The sequence below is a fragment of the Ceratotherium simum genome, chromosome 29, assembly GCF_057802395.1.
Source record: "Ceratotherium simum simum isolate JZ-2026a chromosome 29, ASM5780239v1, whole genome shotgun sequence".
Lineage (NCBI taxonomy): Eukaryota > Metazoa > Chordata > Mammalia > Perissodactyla > Rhinocerotidae > Ceratotherium > Ceratotherium simum.
This window is the reverse complement of record NC_141928.1, coordinates 39352849-39376192: the sequence shown is the minus strand read 5'-3', so window position 1 is coordinate 39376192 and position 23344 is coordinate 39352849. Positions and strand designations below refer to the sequence as shown.

Here is a 23344-nt window from a genome sequence, read left to right as displayed (position 1 = left end):
CACAGTCGTTACAAATAATCCTGTGATCCTCTGTTCTCTTGTGTATAAAGTCTCCACCAGCACTGAGCTGTGGGAGACCCTGTGTTTCGGAGAGATCCCCAGTGTTCTCCATTGCTTATGCCAGCAATAAACCTTTTCTTCACCTACTTTGCCTTGGTTGCTTTTCAGCTCCGCACTCACCAAGAGACGAACCCACTGAGTTTGGTTACAAAAAGGCAAGCCACAGAGTGGGAGAAGGTATTTTCCACATGTGTAACTGATAAAAGGCTCACATCCAGAATATATTCAGAATTCCAACAAGTCAACAAGAGAGGACAGTCAATCAAAATAGAAAAAAGAAGAAAAGATTTCACAAAAGAGGAAATCCAAATGGCCAATAAACATGAAAAGATGCTTAACCTGACTATCAATCAAGAGAATACAAATTAAAACCACACAGAAGTTGGACAATACCAAGTATTCGCAAGCATGTAGAGCAACAGGACTTCTCGTATATTGCTGATGGCAATGGGAATTGGCACAATCACTTTGCAAATTAGTCTGGCATTATCTAGCAAAGAAGACAGCAATTCTACTCCCAAGTATATGCCCTAGATAAACTTGAGTGCACGTGCACCAAGATACATTCACGAGAAGAACATCATCTGTCACTGACCAAAGTGGAAATAACCCAGATATCTATCAATGGGAGACTGGATAAATAAAATGATACATTCCTATGACACAATGCTATACAGAAGAGGAACCGAAAGAACTACGCCTACATACAACAACATGGAAAAATTATCAAAACAAAATTTTGAGTCAAAGAAGCCAGATACAAAAAAATTCATACCGTACAATTCTCTCATGTAAAGTTCAAAAATAGGCCAAACTAATGTCTATATTTGAAAGGCCTTCTTAGATGGTAAAATTACACAAAAAAGCCAGGAACACATTATTATAAAGGTCTGAGGGGAGAGAAGGGATTATAATCAGGAAGGGGCTGCACAGGAGACTCAGGATGTGTTGGCAATGTTCTATTTCTTGAACTCAATAGTGGTTATGTGGATATTTACAATATTTACAGTAATTCATTAAGCTACACAATTATGTATAGTCACTTTTTATGTGTTAGATTCATAATAAAAAAGGTTTAAAATGTTTCTTACAAGGCTGAATAAGCTTTCTAACCTACATGTGATATATTTACTTTTGTTCAAAGATGTAACACTGCCCTTTCAGAAGTAAGCGTGGAACTTTTTATGTCATCCTTTAAATGGTACAAAATAGGCACCTGGACACGGGAGAAGGGGAGCTCTTTCTCATTACGAGAGCGGTGAAAATGCAGAGAGGACATTCTTGGTAGGGGATATTTCCAACATACTTGTAACAAAGCTCAAACATTCTAATTCTAAGAAAGGAGAGGTAGGAAGGCAGAGAGGCTTGTCATGATTCCGTGGCCTGAATGAAACAATGCACTATGACCGTCAATGTTTCTGAGCCAGGCTCTCTTGGTTTTGTCCTCACAGAGCTCTTCCTCAGGAGTAATACTTTCTCTGATAACAGTTGAACATGGAAAAGTCTAGGTTATTAAACAAATGTCATCAAAAATAAGCTCATGAAAAGGTGCTCAACATCATTAGCCAGCGGGGAAATGCAAATCAAACCACAATGAGATGCCACTTCCTCCCACTAGGATGACTGTATTTGGAAAGACAGTAAGAAGTGTTGGTGAGGATGTAGAGAAATTGGAACTCTCCTACATTGCAGGTGGGAATGTAAAATGATGCAGCTGCTTTGGGAAACAGTCCGGCAGTTCCTCAAATGGCTAAACATAGAGTTACCATTTGAGCCAACAATTCTACTCCTAGGTATATACCCAAGAGAAATGAAAACATATGCGAACACAAAAACTTGTACACGAATGTAGAGTTATTATTCATAATAGCCAAGAAGTGGAAACAACCCAAATGTCCATCAACTGACAAACTGATAAATAAAAGGTAGTACATCCACACTATGGGATATTATTTACGCATAAAAAGGAATGAAGTACTGGCACATGCTACGACATGGATGAACCTTGAAAGTGTTATGCTAAGTGTAGGAAGCCACATGAAAACCCACATATTATATGACTGCATTTATATGAAATGTCTAGAATAGGCTAATCCAGAGAGATGGAGAGTAGATTAGTGGCTGTGTAGGGCTGGGAAGATGAGGGGGTTAGAGGGTGACAACTAATGGTTACAAAGTTTCTTTCTGGGATAAAGAAAATGTTCTAAAATTGATTGTGATAATAACTGTACAACTCTGTGAACATACTAAAAGCCATTGAATTGTATACTTTAAATGGGTGAATTATATGGTATTTGAATGATATGTCAATAAAGCTTTTAAAAATATGTCATGATTCCATCACGCTACTTAACATTTCTGAACAACTCAACTTGGACCAAAATACCCCAGTTTTTTATTTTTTTTTGTTGATGTTTTACTAGTTTATGACATTGTGAAATTTGGGGTTGTATATTTTTGTTTGTCTATCGCCATATATATGTCTCCCTTCACCCCTTGTGCCCACCCCCTACCCCCATTGCCCCTGGTAACAACAATACAGTTTTCTCTGTCCATGTGTTGGTTTATCAAAATACCCCAGGTTTTAACACCAGACTCCACACTTTAACAGAAACACTGCAAAGATATGAGAGAAAAATTCAACACACTCCTCTCTGGATACTGGTGTCTTGACAAAAGGAGGCTTCACTGGTGCCTCACTGACACATTATACTCTTCTGTGGCATCCTAGGAAGACTGGGGATGGGTAAAGGTTGCTGTGTGTGTGTGTGTGGAAAGTGTTTGAAAGGGAAGGTGGGAAAAGAGAACTACAATGAAATCTCTAGGCATATTCTCAGGTAGAACAACTTTAGGAAAAAATGTGAGGATCTGGAAACTGATTCCCTTAAAACCACGCATGTCTGAACTTCCCTTGGAAGGCCTTCAGGTACCCATGTGAAGATCTGAGCTGTAGTTCAAAACCTTGTCTTTCAAGACCATAATCTCTGCTATGAATTGATCAAGCTTCCCTAGCAGCAATGCCAAGAATTTGACTCTGACTCCTCCATTCAGTGAGCCAGCCTCCTCGAGGTGACAAGCCCTGAATGCTTCAGCCTCATGGTCTAATTTTCACATGGGAAGAGCTTAGGAAGGAAGAAGGAAGGAGGATCACATCAGCTAATATATCAAATTATGATCCCAGTATGCTGAGAAAAAGACAGAGAGACAGAGTTGTCAGGATACACTCTGGTGGCCTGGTGGGAACAGAGATAGATCTGGAGCCAGAGAGCAGAGACAACTTGTAGGAAGCTCAACTGAGGAAAGAGATGTGCAGACAGCAAGAGGCAGACCTCAGAGCAGAGGAGAGTTTGCTTTCAGGACAGGAGAAACTTGAGAATATTTGGGATGGAGAGAAGAAATCAGCAAGGGGATGTGGAGAGAGAGGGAACTGAGGAGGCTGAGAAGTTGTGAGGGGACAGAATGAAGACACAGGGAGACATCAGCTTTGAATCGTGGATGGACACCTCTTCCTCTGAGGTGCTCAACAGCAGCAGCTCTGGAGAGATTTTTGGTGGACATGGATTGTTTACGGAGCTCAGATCATCTGACTCTATTTCTCTGGACTTCTGGTGCCAGAATGAGAGGTAAGGGGCTGAGAAAGAAGACAGGGCAAGAGTGGGGCCCCAGGACACCAGAGAGGGTGGAGAGCCAGCTGTGGGGAATGGCCTCCGGAGTCAGTAAGAGGTGACTCAGCGGTCAGCTGAGCCTGGTGGGGTGGGGAGGGGGCAGCTGGGCTTAGCTGCATGGATCTGGAAGGCCCTGCTCTTCCAGCCGGCAGATGGCAGTGAGGTGAACAGAGGAGGGGGCTGCCCAGGGCTGGAGAAGTGAGGAATGTGGGAGAAGTTCCAGGGGAGAGAGGGTCAGCTGTGAAGTCCAAGGTCCTGGCCTGGAAGGAGGAAAGTAAGACCTGGGCAGAGGAGCAGGCTTTGAAGAGAGAGGCCAGCCAACAGAGAGGTCAGGAAGACGAGGCTGAGCAGGTGAGCAGGACTGAGGGGGAAAAGGAAGGGGATGGAGCAGATCTGAACCATGAGGACGTGTAGCGTCCTGCGTTGCCTAATAAGAGCCCCTATCCTCCTGGGGCCTCGTGTACGTGGTTAGTCCAAACTGAGCTGTGCTGTAAGTGTAAAGTACACACTGGATTCTGAAGACATAGCATGAAAAAAAGAATTTCAATATCATATTAATAAATGTTTACATTGATTACTTGTTTCAATGATAATATTTTGAAAATATCAGGTTAAATAAAATATATTATTAAAATTAATTTCACCTGTTTCTTTATACCTTTTTAATGTGACCACTAGAAAAATTTAAATTACCCATGTGGCTGGCATGATATTCCTGTTGCAGGGCACTGGCATAGATACTCCCTCCCAGGGCCATGGATTGTCCGTGTCATGCCTGTGGCCCCAGCACCTGGAACAGGGACCTGCACACAGAGGCCTCAGTGATGGCGTTAGTGTGTGAAGTGGAGGAGAAAGTGAATTCATGATGAATGAGAGAATGGATGAATAAGGATTCTATACGCTGTTCCAGAACGTGGTCAGTTTCTTCTAAATTGCTGAGGGTTACGTGTGAGTACACACATGACTGAAAGGGAAACAGGGAGCTGGAATTGAGGAAAGCTCACCAAGGCTTTGAGGGCGGGAGTCTCAAAGAGCATTTGATGGGACCTCACCTAATATAAGGGCCCAAGAGCCCGGACCCTTGCCTCACCCCTCTTTCTTTCCTTCTAAAAAAGTACTCCTGTAGCACTTTAATATGTGCCAGGGACTGTCCTCAGCATTTTGCATGTATTGACTCATTTAAACTTCCCACCACCCTATGAGGTCGGCACTCTTATTGTCTCCCTTTTACAGATAAGGAAACTAAGGCACAGAGATGGTGAGTAACTCACCCAGGATGACCCAGGAAGTGATGGAACTGGTATTTGAACCAGGCCATCTGTCCCCAGTGTCCATACCCCTAACTACTACACGCCCCTGTCTCTCTTATCCTGTCATCTTGCCTCATCTCCAAGCTTCTCTCCAATAGAGAAATAGGTTTCTTTTTTCTCCCTTGACTGACCTCTCTTCCACCCCCAGTCCCTCAGACCTCGTATTCCAGGAGAAAGTTGTCAATGAACCTTGCTCTCTGGAAACAATTGTGAGTAACCCCCCAAGTTCCCCACAAATGAGTCACAAACACACCACAGCTGCATGGTCCAAAACAACAGCCAAGTAACCCTGCCCCCTCATTCCTTCTGCCCCCATCCATGAGGCTGGCTACACCACCTTCACCCTTCCCAGCCCAGGAGGCTCCTCTCCTAGACTGGGGATTGGCCCTCCCCGCCCTCCTGGGCAGACTCGAGGGAAGTGACTGTTGGAGGAGCCTGAGGCTTCACAGATCTAAGCAACTGCTTTACCTGTCAGTCTAGCAGATGCCTGCAAGGTGACTACAGGGGACAGAACAGGGCGCTTCCAGATACCACCTTGGCCAGTGCCCGGGAGATGCTCAGTCCCACCCACCAGGGACTCCATTCCAGCCTCAGCTTGGATCCCTCCAGTGACAGAGTAGCCCTGAGTTTCCACCCCTGGGAGCAGCCCTAGCCCAGGATCTCCCCTTCAGGGCCAAGCATAGACCGAAGCACTAAGAAGGAACCCACAGGCCATCTTCTCTTTCTCTCTCTCATTAAATTGTGAATAATACTGCATTCAATTATTCTCCCAACTAAAAAGTGTTTTAATTCCTTTGAAGAACCTTGCAAGGCAGCTTGGCTAGACAGCAGGCAGGACAGTCCAGTGCTTCTGGTGGGGGGCCAGGGTCTTCCACTGGCCTGTCTTTTGGTCCAGCAAGTAGGCATTTGGATTGATGGTGTAGTCCCTTTTCTGAACATCACTGGCTGTAACGACACCCCCACATACAAACACCCTGCCGTCTCCAATGCAGCATATAGCATGGGAGTCATCCAGGGGCAGTTGTTGGGCAAGAGAGACACTGACATGGCTGTCTTGTGGCCTTTATCTTCTGCAGGCTGATTTCCACACTGTGCTGGTGGCAGTGCACGCAGAGGATGCTGTCCTGATTGAAGGAGAGCAGGGGCCAGTGGCTGAACTCAATGAGGAGGGTGATACTCTGGACCACCTCTCTAGTGTTGGTGTCAAAATAGTCTACCACCCAGACCTGGGAGATGTAGCCCTTCACCAGGCACCGCCCAGTGACAATGTACAAGTTCTGGTCACCCCTGGTGATCATGGCTGTGGCATCCATAGGGATGCTCATCCCCTGCCAGGCACCAGGCCTCCTTGGACTCATGAATCATAACGACAGATGTCAGAGACATACTATCTTGGGGCAATGCTCCCACCCAATGAGTACACTGTCCCCCCACAGGTCACCATGGTGTGGAAGACAAGCCCGACTGGCAGGTCAGGCAACTTGGTCCAGGAACTGCCATCCATATCATACCACCAAGCTGTCTTCAGCCCTGAAATCTGGTCCATGGTGCCACCAGAGATGTAGATGAAGCGACCGGTAGAGGTGGCACTAAGTGCTGCTGCCTGAAAGGGCATCTCTGAGAGCTTCAACCACAGGTTCTCCTGGATGATACAGGCAAACACTCCATCATGAACTTGCCCTGGGCCTTCTGGCCACCTAGGACGACCACCGAATCAAGCAGGGCCCCTTTCCACTGGTGGCTCAGCAGGCTGGATGGCCTCTCCTGCTTTTGTTCATCAAGCACACTCTCAATCAGGGTTGTGTGGGCTGATCTGTTCTTCATGACCCTCAATTTGTTGCTCACAAACATGAGTGTCTTGTTGGAGACGGCATTGAGATTGATGTAATAAAAGAACTTCTTGAAATACTTCTCCCGCTTCTCCTTCTGGAAGTACAGCCAATTTAGGAGTGCACTGAGAGCCTGGTCCTCGTTGAGCAAATGCAAGTTTTCATCTTGAAGCAGGCGGCCAAAGATGACAGGTGGACAGCACAGGAAGCCCTCAGGCATGGAGCCCTCAGGACTGGCCCAGTAGTGGAAGTTGTCGCGAATGCCAGAGTAGGCCAAGTCTGATACCTCTTTGAGCCCAAACATCTCAGCCAAGATGGGGTAGCGCAAGCAGTTGGCATGGCGAATGGATTTAATCAGGGCGTCATTGCAGTGGATTTGAAGGCGCGGTGTGTTGAAATACTGGGCCCCACGAAGGAGCTCCTCCACGTTCTACTCCAAGATCACCACCTTGCCGCAGTAGAAGTAGCCCAGGAGCTGGTCCACGGTGGCTGGACTCACGTAGTTGGGGTCAAGGGTGATAAACAGCTCATCAGTGGTCTTCGCCTCTTTTCTGGAGATGAGGCTCTTCACTGCTGGAGTGACAGCAGCCAGCAAATTGAGATATAAATAAAAGACATGACGGTCCACAGTCACGGCCATGTCCCAGTACTCTTTGAGTTTCCTCTGTTCGTTTAGTTTCTGCAGCAGGAAGGTGTCTTAGTTTTTCTCAGTGAATTCCAACTCCATGGTGCGGCTTGCTAGCTGAGGCAGAAGATCAGCAGCAGGTACTGTAGAAAAGACTTTCTCAGGCTGTTAGGATTCAGACTGATGGTTATTTGCAGAGCAGTCGATTAGGGAGGAGTGAAGTGGGGGAGAGAGGATGAAGTCATAGAGTCCACGAGGTCATCACAATGCAGGTCCCCCTGAGGGCTTTCTCAGATGCTCAGGGCCTTTCTCCCCTCTGATGGCTCCAACCTGACAAGGCCAGGTATCCTACCAGGACCTAGTGCCCAGGGCCCAAAGCTCAGCAGGAAACTCAGAGATGGGTTGTGACTGCCACCCGGGACCTACGAAGCTCAGTTCAAGGCTGCTTCCGGAATGTCAGAGCCAGTTTGGACAGGAGGTCGTGTAGGAAGGAAGAGGGGAGGCTTGGAGAAAGAAAGATTATTAGATCATCCAGAAGAATCCTCCCATTGTACAGGAGGGAAACTGAGGCCCAGACAAGAGAAGGGACTTGCCCAAGACCACACAGCAAATTGGAAGTAGAGCAGGAGCTGGAACCCAAGCCTTCTGTAACTTAGTACTCTGTCCATCCTTCCTCACTACTCAGCTTTCCCCAGCCTCTGATTCTCAGGCCTGGAAGTGCCTTTCTCTGCCAAGATTCTGGCCATCAGAGAAGAAAGGCTCTGTCCTTTGGCTTCTGACCTTTGTGGCCACAGACACCACTCTTCTTTAACATAGAGGGAGAGGTGGAGGCCACTCTCTGGAGCAGGGATGCTAGGGTTAGCATCCAGTGAGTGGGGATGGGAGGGCCTCTAAAGCCCTGATCATTTCAATTCCACGGCAAACCAGGACATCCTCTGTGTATTCCCAAGTCTCTAGCTGTAAAATGCTGGGGGCTGTAGGGGTCACTTGTCTCCATCAAGTGTGGACTTGGACAAGTTGCTCAGCCTCTCTAAACCTCAGTTTCCTCATGTGCGAGATGGGAATAACAGTACCTGCCTCAAAGGCTGTTAAGAGTTTAAATGAGAAAATGACTAGAGAGTGTTAGCACCGTTTGGCTCACAGCAAATGTTCAATAAACGCTAGGTGCCATGTTGTTGTTCGGGCCGTCGAGTGTATTTGGACTCCTAGCGACCGCGTGTACAGCAGAGTGGAACCCTGCCTGGTCTTTTTGCACCATCCTCTTACCTTCCAGCGCTATATCAGACAATGCTCTGCTGCTATTCACAGGGTTTCATGGTCACTTCTTCAGAAGTCGGTGGCCAAGTCCTTCTTCTAGTCTGTCTTAGTCTGGAAGCTCCACTGAAACCTGTCCACCATGGTGACCCTGCTGGTATTTGAAATCCCAATGGCATAGCTTTCATCACAGCGACAAGCAGCTGCCAGAGTATGACAACCAGATGGGTGGTGTGGTTCCGAGTGGGAAATGAACCCAGGGTGACAGGTGGTTGAGAGCGCTGAATCTTTTTATGACGTGTTATTTGGTTAATACAAACAGTATTAATCACTCTATTACTTTCTGCAACCTTTTTTCCACCATTTTCAGTTCAGTTATAGAAGAATGCTCAAGAAGCCATGATTCTCCTCAGGGTTATTTATACTCTGCCTCAGTGGCTCTCAAAATATGCCCCTCCCCTCAGCTGTATTAGCATCTCCTAGGAATTTGTTTAAAATGCAAAGTATCAGGCCCCAGCCTAGCAAAGTGAATGCAAAGCTCAGGAGGCGGGGCCCAGTAAATGCCCTTTTACCCAGCCCTCCAGGCGACTGTTATACAGGCCAAACTCTGAGAGCCACTACTCCACCTTCTGCTACTCAAAACTACTTCACCATCACCTGTGCCCGCTAGAAATCTGCATTTTTTGTGTGTGTGAGGAAGATCAGCCCTGAGCTAACATCCATGCTAATCCTCCTCTTTTTGCTGAGTAAGACCGGTTCTGCGCTAACATCTATTGCCAATCCTCCTCCTTTTTTTCTCCCCAAAGCCCCAGTAGATAGTTGTATGGCACAGTTGCATCATTCTAGTTGCCGTATGTGGGACGTGGCCTCAGCACGGCCGGAGAAGTGGTGCGTCGGTGCGCGTCCGGGATCCGAACCCGGGCCAGCAGTAGCGGAGCGCGCACTTAACTGCTAAGCCATGGGGCCAGCCCTAGAAATCTGCATTTTAACAAGAACCAGGTGATGCATAAGCAAAGCGTGAGAAGCGCTAGTCTATCTCAGAGCCATAAACCTAACCCCAATCCATATTACCCACACCCCCCCGCACACAGAGTATCTATGAGTGGTTTCTGGGGATGGGAAGTGGGGAGGCCAGCAGAAAGAGCCATGGTTTTTAATCTCTTTGAATCTGAATCACTCCAGTGGGAAAAACATCAGCACTGCACATCCTAGTTAGGCAGAGCACGTTAGCAGTGCCATCTTTTGTTCACACCAGATAGCAGGTAACTACCATTAAACCACCCTGGAAATTTATTGCTCTTAGGGGTCAGTGTTATTTCATAAATTTTCATTTTTCTTTTAAAATAAGTGAATTTCAATTTTAATCCCAGGCATAATAAAATTATACAAGACTAGCTAACCTTTGTTTGTATCACCAATATTGTAGTGGGAATCTACCATTTTAAAACAAACCAAGGGGATACACCTTTTCTGTTCTAACAAGGGTACCTTTACCTCAACAAGTGCATCTACCCTCAACTTCCATGCCGCAGCCTCCACCTCCGTACAGCTTGTGGGGAGGGGAAAATGTCCCCAGAACTCCACCTTTAACCCCCTGCAGCCTCTCAAAGGCTCAGAAATTTTCTTTCAAAACCTGCACCCTAAGGCCCTTGCCTCAACCTCTCCCTTTGCTCTTCTCTCATTTTCCTCCATTGAGTCTCAGGTCTGTCCTGAGTCGACTGTGAACATGCTGACTTTCTCAGGAAATTTGTCAGGTGAACTACATACACATTTGTGCCTGAGAATCAGTCTCCCTGCTCATTCCCGCCCGACTCAGCCCAGTACCAAGATCTGCTTTTTTAAGGCAGTTCCAGTTTCACTTCTAGTTCCTCCCAGGCTAGGGCCCCGCCCCAATGCAACAGAGCCGCCCTCTGAGCTTTCCTAACCCAGGAAGTAGCCTGGTCAATTCTGTGGGGCCCATACTCAATTTGACTTGCCTCTCTCCCTTCTTAAGGCAATCTTGCAATCAAAATTTCTAAAGCCCTTTTCAATTTGATAACTTTTTTTCCATAGAAGCAAAGACTTTTAATCAAGCCTTAAAATAAATGTGGGCCTTGGGTTTTTAATTACAAGGTACTGGGAAAAATAATATAACTATTCTATCAAATAATTTTATTTCGAAAGGAAACGTGTTGACATCTCAAATGTGCTATACAAAGATTTGGGTAGGGTAAAACTAGTTTGATTTCTACCCCCACCCCACAGAATTGTTTATGTTAAAATCACTCATGTAAATTGAGACAGAGTTCATTTTTCTAAAAGATTTCATTCTACCAAAAGTTAGACTCAAAATATGTACAGTATTATCTAAATTTTAATTCTATAGTCAAATTCTGACTTCAGTTTTGATCTCAACATAGAAATTCACAACTTCATGAGTTGCACACAAATTCATTTTAAGAAGGCAAATATCTGAACTTGTTGCCTATGTTGGTTTTTCGGGTTTATTTGTTGTTTTTTTTAAGCACACAATGGTAGCTTTTCTTTAAAGCTAAAGCTCAAAAATATTATGGAAGATGAAGAGAACAGATTAGTGGTTACCAGAGGGGAAGGGGGTTGGGGGGTGGGCATAAGGGGTAAATGAGCACATATATATGGTGACTGACAAATAATCACATACAACTGAAATTCCACAATGTTATAAACTATTACAACCTCAATAAAATAATAAAACATACTGTGGAATATTTCTGTGTTCAACAATATACGCACAGCTTTTAATAGATCTATTGGATAATTAGATCACAAGAGTTCATGACTCGTATTGATAAACAGCAAAGAAAGTCAAGAATACTGCCTTCCATTAGAGCCCGCAAACATATTACAACTCTAGATACGTTCTGAGTCTAAGGTTCTTAAAGAAACTCAAACCAGTAAATGGGTGGAAATTCCTCAATTATCTGGATTACTCAGTTTTTATCCTACCTGAATAGAAAGAATATCCTCCTCCTAGGAATTAATTCCATATATCACTTAGTAATTTGAAAGGTGGAGAATTCATTTTTCCTTTCTAGGTATCTATAAGCAAAGTAGGAGAAAAAGATTGAGTTGGCAGTGCTCGACTCAAAAACAGGCCATGTTCCAAACGTTTATGAGTACTGTACCTACTTTTGACCTTTGAAGCCCATTTTCCCATAGAACATTTTCTTTTCTTTTTTTTTTTTTTGTGAGGAAGATCAGCCCTGAGCTAACATCCATGCCAATCCTCCTCTTTTTGCTGAGGAAGATTGGCCCTGGGCTAACATCTGTGCCCATCTTCCTCCACTTTATGTGGGACGCTGCCACAGCATGGCCTGACAAGCTGTGCATCGGTGTGCGCCCAGGATCCGAACCCGGGCCGCCAGCAGCAGAGCGCACGCACTTAACCGCTACGCCACAGGGCCAGCCCCAAACATTTTCTAAATGGATGGCCCACCAATGCCTATTAAGCCCATAATATAAATGAAATAATATTAAAAACACCATCTATAACAGCTTATGAGAAAATTTACTCCATCTCAGATTCCATCTTTAGGCCACCTAAAGATAAGAGTTTTGTGTGTGTGTGTGTGTGTGTGTGTTTGGTGAAGAAGATTGGCCCTGAGCTACCATCTGTGCCAATCTTCCTTTTTTTTTTTTGTGCCAATCTTCCTTTTTTTTTTTTTTTGTATGTGGGATGCCGCCACAGCATAGCCTGACAAGTGGCGTGTAGGTCCATGTCCAGGACCCGAACCTGCGAACCCTGGGCCACCGAAGCGGAGCAGGTGAACTTAACCACCACGTCACTGGGCTGGCCCCTAAAGATAGAGAATTTTTAAGAAGCATTCCACCCAATTTTGAAGAGCTCATTTGCAAACCACTATGCTACATTATCTTCCTCAAATAATCCACTGTCTCAGACAGCATCAACCCTACACCAGGCTATCCAACCAGTGCCTGAAATGTTCATCTTCTATGCCACTGAATAAAGGGATACGTTTACGTTTTAGCTTGTGACAAATCAGAGTTTATCATGAAAGTTAAGAATGCTAAAAAGAAATCTGACATCCATTCCTGTGCCGATTTTGGGGCAAGGGGTACTCATATCCACAAAAAGGTGGGATTCACAAGTTCCTCTGAGTAGGGTTAAATTTTTCCTTGAGAAGTTTTTTATCCACTTAAGTGCCCAAACAAGCACTCAGTTAAGACCCTAAAGTTCAGAACCACAGAACATGGGAAATTTTATAACTGAATGACTAAAAAAAAAAAAAATCAATTAAATAATCCTAACACAAAATTCAGAATTAAAAGAAAAGAAGTATATTTCTCAGGAGGAGCAAAGGTAAAACTAAAGACTGCAAATTCTCTTTAGTGGCTAACACAGTGATCACCTGTGCTTATATTCAATCTTTTGTTACCAAAACTAACCACTAAATTTGCTTAGGCTATCTATATATAGTGAGATGCAGTAAAGCATGATGGCTAAAAACACAACTCTGGAACAAGACAGCTTGGGTTCATATCCCAGATAACACTCTTAAAGAGCTGGACCATCTCTAGAGAGTTAATAACTCTAGCGAGTTATTTTACCTCTCTGTGCTCCAGTTTCTTCATCTGCACAATAAAGATAATAATAGCATCAGCTATAGAGGACTGTACTGAAAATTAAATGAATCAATCCAGGTAAAGCATGAAGAACAGAGCCATGCACATAATAAGCACACCGTAAGTAATCACTACTATCAAGACATTAAGAAATAAGTAGGATTTGGGGCTGGCCCAGTGGCGCAAGTGGTTAAGTGCGTGCGCTCCGCTGCGGCGGCCCGGGGTTTGTAGGTTCGGATCTCGGGCACGCACCGACGCACTGCTTGGCAAGCCATGCTGTGCCAGCATCCCATATAAAGTGGAGGAAGATGGGCACGGATGTTAGCCCAGGGCCAGTCTTCCTCAACAACAACAAAAAAAAGCGGAGGATTGGCAGATGTTAGCACAGGGCTGATCTTTCTCACAAAAAAAAAAACAAAAAAAACAAAGAAGTGGGATTTGGAGAAACTGAAGGAGGATAGACATTCCAAGAGATGAAGTAACAATCGAAGTACAGAGATGAAAAAGAGATATACATATGGACAACAGGGCATTCTATTTCCCTGGAGAATAACAATCATGAGGAAGAATCGCAGAGACTGGGAATAATCAAGACCCAATTATCCTGGCCTTGAATGCTAGACCAAAAAATACTTCTCTTACTTAGAAGGCAGCCACTTAAATTTTCGATCTGATTAGATCTGTGCGTTAGCAACCTTAATTACCAAGGTTATATCATATCACTACTAGGAATGCAATTCTGATGTTCTCTGCCCTCTTACTAAGGGTTAGCAGACCCCAAAATGCATTTGTTCTGCTAACACACTGTCAGAATCTATCTCTGAACTGCTGCATATCTGAATCATCCTAAATCCTCACTGTGCCTGGTACATAGTAGGCATTCAATAAATGTGTTATCGTTACTTTTAGTGGCCACCAGAGAGCAGTGAGTAAGCAGAAAAAGAGGTTAATCCCTGAAGGAAATATATATTACAAATGAAGCAAATGAAGTAGCCAAATAACAATTTACAATTAAGCTAAAATATAACTCACTGCTGATCAATATACTTGCCTAAAACAGTGGAGGTGGGAGGTTGGGATCAACCTTTTCATTAAAAGCAGACAAAATGGATTCCTGTGTATTTTTAAATCTCAGAAAAATTAGCTGTCAAATTGGTAGTCTTTTCAAAGGATCATTTTGGGCAATATCTTTGTAATGGACTACTCAGTAGTTTTATGCAAAAATAAATTTAAGGAAGATTTCTCAAGATACTCGGACTCCCCTGTTCATTGCAGCATTAATCACAATAGCTAAGATAAGGAAAGAACCTAAGTGTCTGCCGGATGAAGATGTGGTATACACAGACAATGGAATAGTATTCAGCCATGAGAAAGAAGGAAATCCTGCCATTTGCAACAACATGGATGAAACTAGAGGACACAACCCTAAGTGAAATAAGCCAAACAGAGAACGACAAATACTATATTATCTCACTTGTATGTGGAATCTAAAAAAACAATTTTTTAATTTAAGAAGTCAAACTCAGGGGCCAGCCCGGTGGTGTAGTGGTTAAATTCGTGTGCTCTGCTTCGGTGGCCCGGGGTTCACAGGTTACGATCCCGGGCAGGGACATAACGCACTGCTTATCAAGCCATGCTGTGGTAGGCGTCCCACATAAAGCAGAGGAAGATGGGCACAGATGTTAGCCTAAGGCCAATCTTCCTCAGCAAAAAGAGGAGGATTGGCAACAGCTGTTAGCTCAGGGCTAATATTCCTCACAAAAAAAATAATAATAATTTGCATTGTATACTTGGAATTTGCTGAGAGAGTAGATCTTAAGCAGTCTCACCAAAAAAAAGTAACTATATTAGGTGATGGATGTATTAACTAATCTGATTGTGGTAATCTTTTCACAATGTATACATATATCAAATCACGCGTTTTGCACACTTTAAATATACACAATTTTATTTGTCAATAAAAAAGGTAGATTTCAAAAAAAAGAAGGTAGATTTCCTCAAACAGGACAAAATCATGCTAGACAGTAAAACTAAAGGTCCAACTCCTGACTCGACTCCAACAAGTAATCAGAGGAAGGGCCAGCTTACAGGAGCTGCAGGTTCCCACGGAGTACACACCGCCTACCTGGCTGCTTCACTCGCCACAGGCGTCAGTGCTAATGACAACAAAAAGGACCCTTTTCCCCTCACCTCGAGTAAGGATGACTAGAGTCCACTATCCTACAGATAACCTTTGCAGTCAACTGTTGGGTGCATTTCTTAAAAAAAAAAAAAAGAAAGTTTGTTTGAGACACCGGTAAGAGTAATATACTAATAGTTAACATAGTAAGAAAAAAGGTGTTCACTAAAAGATTGCCAACAGAGCTTGGAAGCACACCATGACATAGGAGGGGTGATATAAGAGTTTATTAATAAACACATATCCCCACATTACTGTTTTTTTCTGGTGGTGGTAGGGGAAAATCAGCTTCCCAAAAACACATCAGTCAGTGCTTACTTTTAGAAACTTAAAAAAAAAAAATAGGACTAGTAAGAGCACTCCTTGGATATAAGTAAGTTATGTATTTGGCTTCCTTGGGCAATCAATCATTCTGGCAACACAAACATAAAGCAAAGTAGGCCCAGATTTCTACATACCTTCTTCTAAAGTACTTTTCAGTTACAATTTTAGACTAAAAAAGTGGGGGGAAGAAAAATGTTCTGGCTGCCTTGTGCTTTTTAAAGCTTTAAGTATCTTGCAAGTATTAGAATTTAAAACCCTGAAACGTATTCACTTAAACACGTTCCTGTCAGCATTACCAACAACGCCCCATTATCCGTTCTGGTACTGTCTCTCGATGATTTTTAATCCCGCCTGGTTTCTCCCTACCAACAAGTACCTGGATACCTACCCTGCCTGCCCCCATTGCTTGGCTGTGCTTAGGGAATTATAATTACAGTGATCCTGCCTTGAGAACATCCTCGGAGCACAAAGCCTCTTTGTATGACTGGGGGGGGTGCGGGGCGGGGAACCTTCCAGGCTCCACAGCAAAGGGTGGGCGGTAGCAACACAGGCAGCAACGAAGGAAGAGGAGCTGGAGCCCTGTGGTGGCCCTCAGTCTGGCTCAATACTGTTCGAGGGATTTACTTGCGGGTGCCCAGTCCAAAGAACGGGACAGGGCCTGTCCTAACAGATGGGCAGATCACCACCAAGCTCAGAAGGCCAGGAAGCAGAAGGAAGCATGAAGAAAGGGAAAGAAGAAAGCAACGGCTGAAGCACACTCTGTGCTGTCGTCAGTGCCTCAGGTAATGAAGTCTCCCACAATGAAGGCCATCACCCCAATGAATTGGTGCTGAGTACTGGGAATACTGGCCCCTAGAGGTGCTCAAATATGTACTGAGGTGGCAACAAAAATCTACACAGGAAGACAAACCTATTAAATATTCTAAAAAATAAAACAGCCTAAAAGCCAAAGGAAAAACAAATTTTGTTTGTTTTGTTTGTTATTGTAGAGTCCCAACTCCTATTTGCAAAAGCGATTATGAAATAAGTACTTGTTTTACATTTAGCCTACCCTACCACCTCAGTCTAGTCTCCAAAATGGCTACTTTCTAGCTCTGTGACAATAAAACAGGTTTCAACTCAAGATCAGTGAGCACCATCTGCAGACACTGAAATCAGAGGTGCTGAGGCAGAACGGATACAGACAGGTAACTTTCAACTCGGGACATCCCCAAAGCTACAAAACGTCCCACCACTTGAATGTTTGCCACTCTCTCTTCCAGGGGTAGAGTTTTTCCTCTTACCACTTCTTCCCTCCATCTTTCCCTTCAGCAGGGTCAAATGATTATATACATCAAAGGCACAATCTCTCCCTTATTTCTACACATATTTTACCACAAAAGCAGAGAAGGCAGGAACAGCTTTCCACATCATGAGTGGAGGGAACTACTGACCACCCCCAGTATAATCCCGTCATTCTCCTCCTCCACCTGCCCAAACTCACCCCAGGTAAGTGTTCTGAGCAGTCCCTAGAACAGCACTACAGGAAAAAAACCAAACTGCTTTGGGTAAGGCCTACAGGTGAGGACTGTTTATTCTCCTTGTGTGGGCATAAGACTACTCGTGTTAAACATTTTTAGTTTTATTTACACACATTTCCTTCAAAAATTCCTTCAAGACAGCAGCAAAAGCACAATGGAACTCTCTATCCATCATCCTCGATCATGTTTAAAAATAATAAAAAAGACAACAGAAACCACTTCAAATGTCCCTCTCCCTTGAGCCCACAGAGCAGCACTCTGTCCTGACAACTGTTCTGAAAACCCTACTGCCATTCTGTGCGAGAGCAGAAGGAAGTCCAGTCTTGTCCTCAGTTCAGCTCCCCCCACCCCTCTCTCTCCAGGAAAAAATGAAACAGCAGGAAGCGTCAACAACCACTTAATGGAAAATACAAATGGGTAAGTATTTTCAAAATTGGCTAAAAAGCCTCAGGTCTTAAGAAATTCAAGAATGCTAGTATGGGTGAAATAAGTAGAGAAAAATAATATCCTATTTCCCCCTGAAAGTGAGCAGTGTAAGAATACAAAGGCAAATGTGGCACATACCCACTTCTCTCCTCCACTTACCAGACGGTTTGTCTTTTTAGCGATTTCTCTCTCATTCTGTCTTTCCATACATAATGGTATATTCTAAATAGTTCATTCTGTACATATTTCTGCAGCCCCGTTCAACTGAGCATGGTGATGAAAAGCCAGCGGTAGGTCCCTTCCGTAAAAGCTCATGCGGAGCCCCAGGCCCAACATCGCGCAGCCCTCTTTGCAGAGCCCGTGATGAGTATGGACGGCACCGTTAGTTACAGCTGGACCAACAGGGCCCCAGCTGCAGGGCCATGCTGGTTCATAAAGCACCTTTGCGACAACGAGAAAGGGGCACCCCCTCTCCGAGGCAGCACAGTTCCACATGAGGCGCTCATCCTGGTAAGTGGAGCACAGAATGGATTTCCACTCCCACTTGCTGCCCAACACAGGCATCCTTGTGCTGCGCCCAATCTACACAACCCTACACAGCAGCCCTGCAAAAATGTACCCAAGGCAACACTGCACCTCCAAAGTAGGTTTCCAGAAAGAACCACCTCACCAAAGACAAACAGGCATTTCACAAATTTTCATTACCAGAAATCCTCACATTTGTTAATAGAAATTCACCCCTAAGCATAATAGGACCAGAGCAAAAAGGGTCTAGCAGAGATGGAAAACTAGCAAATTCGGGAAAAAGGAACTCTCATATCTAAAGGGACAATCAGTTGTTTCCTAAAGACCGTAATCTTGGACTACAAGTTCAAACAGCTGAACTTCCCATGCATGTCATAAGCTAAACACTAAAACAATCACTATCATCTGCAGAAGAAGGCATGATCACATACATTTACCTTTGGGGGTTTACTTTCTCCAAATTTGATGGTTTTCCTTCTTTGTTAGACCCTTTTCGCTCCTATCCTATAGTTATATGAAACCACATATAGTGACAAACGTGGTTAAATTTGTAAAACCGGATAAACAGCCCTCGCGGGAGGTGGGCCCCTTAGCTACCTGCATGAAAATAAGAGGAATAGCTAGCCTGGATTACGAAGGGCTTAACATTCAGTGGCTTCCAACCCTACCATTCTTTTGTGCCCTGCAAAAGAGCTAAGTATCACATGGGTCCACATTAGTCCCAGTCATGCAGGACGGGCAACAGAAGGCAGCAAAGCTGAAATGCAGTACAGCCCAGAGTCAGAAGTCTAAGGCAGTGGTTCTTGAACTTTAGTGGACACCAGAATCTACTGGGGAACCTTTCAGAACCAGATTTCTGGGTCCCTCCCTACATCTGCTAAGTCAGCATGTCCTGGAGCACTTATATTTTGACAAAGCTCAAACTGCAGACCTAGGCCCACTAGAATGTTTAGAGAGACTGGGAAATGCTCCATGCCTATCAGCAATTCCAAAATAAAAGTCGGCCACCACAACACTAGGCTGTGCGGGTCAGAAAGGGGTGAGAAAAGGATCACGAGCCTGCAGCCTAACAGGCTGTGCTGGGCGGGGGCCTGTAGCTAGAGCTTCACTATTACAGGGCAAAAACTCTGTGCTCTATAAACAAAAAAATTTTTTGCATGTGAGAAATATTTCAAACATCTGAAAAAATACTTAATATAATATCTCTGTACCATACACCCAAGATAAGCAAATCTTAATCTGCAATGATCTGATTCAGATGTTTTCAGTAACAGAATATTACAGGTATAACTAAAGCCCTCTGTGTACCCCTGTCCAAGCCTTATTCATCTTCTCTTCCCAGAGGTAATCACTACTCTGAATTTGGTGTTAGCCGTTACCGTGCACGTTGTTCTACTATTACTACATCTGCACACAGCCACAAACAACATAATGTTGCCTGCTTTCAGATTTTACGCAAGTGGAAACATTCTGTAAGAATTCTTCTGTTCCTTGCTCTCCCATCCCATATTATATTCATGAGATGCAACCACTTTAATGCACGTAACTATAGTTTATTTGTCACAATGCTATACCATCAATTGTGCGGGACTATCTAACAATTTGTGTATTCCACTGCTGGTGGACATTCAAGCTGCAATGGGCATTCTTGTACTTCTTTTGTACTTCTTTTCTTAGACCAGTGTGCAAGGATTTCTTAGAGTATATGCCAGAAATGGACATTTTGGGTAAACAGGTATGTCTGCCCTCCTTCAACTAGACATCACTACACTGCTCTCCACAGTGGCTGGGCTCAGTCACATTCCCACTAGCAGTATACGAAAGTTGATTTCCCCACAACCTTACTAACACTTGGTTATCACAGCACTGAATTTTTGCCAATCTGATGGCTGCAAAATGGCATCTCATTGTTGTTTCAATTTGCATTTCCCTGATTATAAGTCTCTGACAAGTAAATTTTCATGCTTTTACATATATCTGTCAAATATGTGTTAGTTTAGAAAAATCTAACCCATCTTTTCTGAATCGGGGCAGTTCTTCCCCAAGTACCGTGCCAACAGCCACCACAACTGCAAAGCTGAGGTGCAGGAGGGCAGCAAGAAAACAGCCGAGTTAAAGAAGGAATCATCTAGGACAAAGGGCCCTAATTAATGCGTTGGCTAATTAGTCTTTCCGTTTCCTCTTTTGTCAAGTCTTACTTCCAAGACAACACTACGGGCCTGCGGCCTTACAACAGGAGACAGAATGGGGGTGGCGAGTGCGAAAGCTAAAACGTTCATATAAAAGTACTACCACTGTCCGTGCTCAAAGAAAACGCAGTGACTGCAGACCAAAACCTATTACTCAACCTTGTAAGATACTGTCCACCCCTAACTGACTCCTTCAAACTCATCAGTTTGGCTCCCTCTTTGAAACATTCCCATCTTTTTCTCTAGACCAGACACTGTCCCCCTCCCTTCAGCAGCCCTTTCATCTCCCTTCGCCCACAAAACTGACTAGCCTCTCCTTTGTCCCCATTCTACAGCTTCTGGTTTCAAGTTCCACAGGACCCTCTTCATTGCCTATAACATGTGCCCTCTCCCTCTCCTCTAGAACTCCAAGTCCTCTCTTCCTTCCCTTCCCAAGATGTATCCTCAGTAAACAACCAACCCAATCACCCACCCCAAAGAAAAACAGGAATCCCCTGCAGTACACGGTCCTGCGTTACATGCCAGGCAGGCGGGTGACTGGTCCTCATGCTCCCAGCTTCCTTCCCCGCTCGCCTGGGACAGCTGTCCTGTCTCTGGGGGTTCTCCAAGTGTGAGAGGTCCAGACCACCTGGAAAAAGCTCATTCGGCCTTCTGTGGCAGAAACGTCCTCACCAGGGCCATATATGCACTTCTGTTCGGGGCATGAACGAAACTGGGGGCCTTTGCTGAAAAAGACACCTTACGGGCGTCTCCGCAAAAGCAGGCAGGCCTCCCTCCTAGTCAGCCCAGCGGGGTTGGTGTAGTCTGGGAGAGAAGGTGGCCTGGCAGAGACCAAACGGTCCCCGCGATGAGAAGTTTCTGAAGCTCTGGCCCACTCGCTCAAGAAAGCCCTCTTCCCCGAGAGCACACCCCTTACGGGGGTCTCTCCCCCTGCGGCTCCCCAAATCCGCTCCCCAGGGCACCACCAAGCCCAAAGCGGCCCCTGCTCCTCCGTCCCACGCCGCAGAGACCTCTTCTCCCAAGCCAGCCCAAAGAGCGTTGGGTGGGCGAGCCTGGGACCAGGGCCTAGCGCCCCCTGCTCCCCATCAATCTCTCCCGGTTCTCGGGTGCGGGGGGCTCTTCCTCCTCCCAGCCCCTGCGGCGCTGGCTGCCAGCCAGGCGACGACTCTCACCGGTATGTGACCTCGGGCAAGTCACTGCCCCCGGAAGCCTCAGTTTCCTCCTGTGCCGGGCGGAGACCTAGAGGGGTCCTGCCCTGCCGCCCGAGGGGACCGGGCTGCCCCGGTGGGAAAACGCTTTGAGAGCCGCTCGGCGCGGCGGGGCGCGGGGCTCCCAGGGGCTCCGGGCGGACAAAGCTCACCCCGACCACGCTCCCCGCCTCGGCGGGGCCGCGCGGCTGGACCGCACGCCCTCGGCCCCCACCCCGGAGCCCCCCGCCCACCCCTCCCCGTCTGGCCCGCTGCCGGCCCCCGTACCTGCTCCCGGCGCTCGGCCGCAGGCGCCGCCACCCTGGGCGCCCGCCCGGAGAGGCCCGTGGCCCGGAGGGCTGAGGCGGCCGGCGGCGGCGGGTTCGGGCCGGGGCGGCGGCGGCGGCGGCGGCGGCGGCGGCGGCGGCGGCGGCGGGGGGCGCGGGCGGCGCGGGGGCCCGAGCTCGGCGGGGCCCGGCCTGGGAGACGACGACTGGGGCTGGAAGTGCGCGGCGGCGGCGGCTGCTGAGGCGGCGGCGGCGGCGACCGCGGCGGCAGCGCTTCCGCTCATGGCGGGGCCGCGGGTAGCGGCTCCAGCGGCGACTGGACTCCGGCGCGACGGGCGCTGGCTGGGCCCCGGTCGGCGGCGGCGGCAGCTGTGGCGGCGGCGGAGGCGGCTCCCGGACGGGGAGGAGGCGGAGCCGGGAAGCGGCGGCGGCGGAGGGGGCGGGGCCGGGGAGGGGCGGGGACGCCGCGCCGCCGCCGCCAATGGGCGCCGGGCTCCCGGGCAGGTCGGGTGGCGCTGGGGGGCATCTTGTGCCGGGGCCGCTCGCGGGGCGGGGAGGCTGAGGGCCGGCGGCCGCGAGAGCCCCGCTCGGGGGCAGCCCCGCCCGGCTCCGCCCCCGGGGGCGACAGGGGCCTCCCGGCCAGGCCTCGCGCCACCCGGGCCCGCCTGCGCCTGGGGCTGCGCTCGCGGCTGCCTCGGCGCCGCTGTTCGCGCCCGCGGGGTAGCCAGGCGCTCGGCCCGGGTAGCTGCCGCCCGCCCGCCCGCCGGCCTCCCGTTGCGCGGCCGTGTCGCCGCGGCCTCCTCCCTCCGCTCCCACACTGGAGCCGCGGTCTCCTCGCCGCTCGCTCTCCTGGCTGTCTCCTCGCAGTTCTTCCCGTCCCGGCGCCTCGGAAGAAACTCCCTCTCCTCTTCTTAGGCTGCGTCTCGGCGCGAAATCGGCCCCCGCGGCCCGGAGAGGACAGCAGAGGCGGAAAGGCAAGAGACGGAGATGCGCTGCCTTCTCTGAGTCTGGAGACCCGACTTGAACTCGGAGCAGAGGCCAGCTGCCTCAGCCCCGGCCCCTCGCCCCTTTCTCTGTCTTGCTCTTTCTTACTTTAAACGCCCTTGTGGAAAGACTTAGAGCAAACCATCCCACCCCGCCGGGCCTAGTCGCAGAAGAGGGAGAGGCTGTGAGGTGAGGACAGGCTTTTGAGCTGTGCTGACAGTTTTGCTGAGAGAAGTCTGCAGATTCATGACCCCCTTGGCCACCCTCCTCTCCTTGGATGTGATGCTGGTCCCTGAACCCATTTCCTTTTCATGTTTCTCTGACTCCCATATCAAAGCAGTAGAGGACAAAAGAACTCAGCCGTGTGCCGGGAGTGCC

General features: G+C 47.0%; 1 protein-coding gene and 1 pseudogene across 4 annotated transcripts in view; both read right to left on the bottom strand.

The window, feature by feature from the left end:
• RNF38 (ring finger protein 38) overlaps window positions 1-22260 on the bottom strand; it is a 183594-nt gene extending 161334 nt beyond the window's left edge. For 2 of the 4 annotated variants that reach the window (XM_087419491.1, XM_087419494.1), the window contains exon 1: window positions 21984-22257. The gene's annotated coding sequence lies outside the window, so the exon portion shown is untranslated. Of the gene's footprint in view, window positions 1-21983 lie in introns of all 4 variants that reach the window. The other 2 variants (XR_015549003.1, XM_087419492.1) reach the window with 2 other exon arrangements.
• LOC147913271 (calicin-like) lies at window positions 4342-11996 on the bottom strand (annotated as a pseudogene).
• Window positions 22261-23344: the final 1084 nt, after the last annotated feature.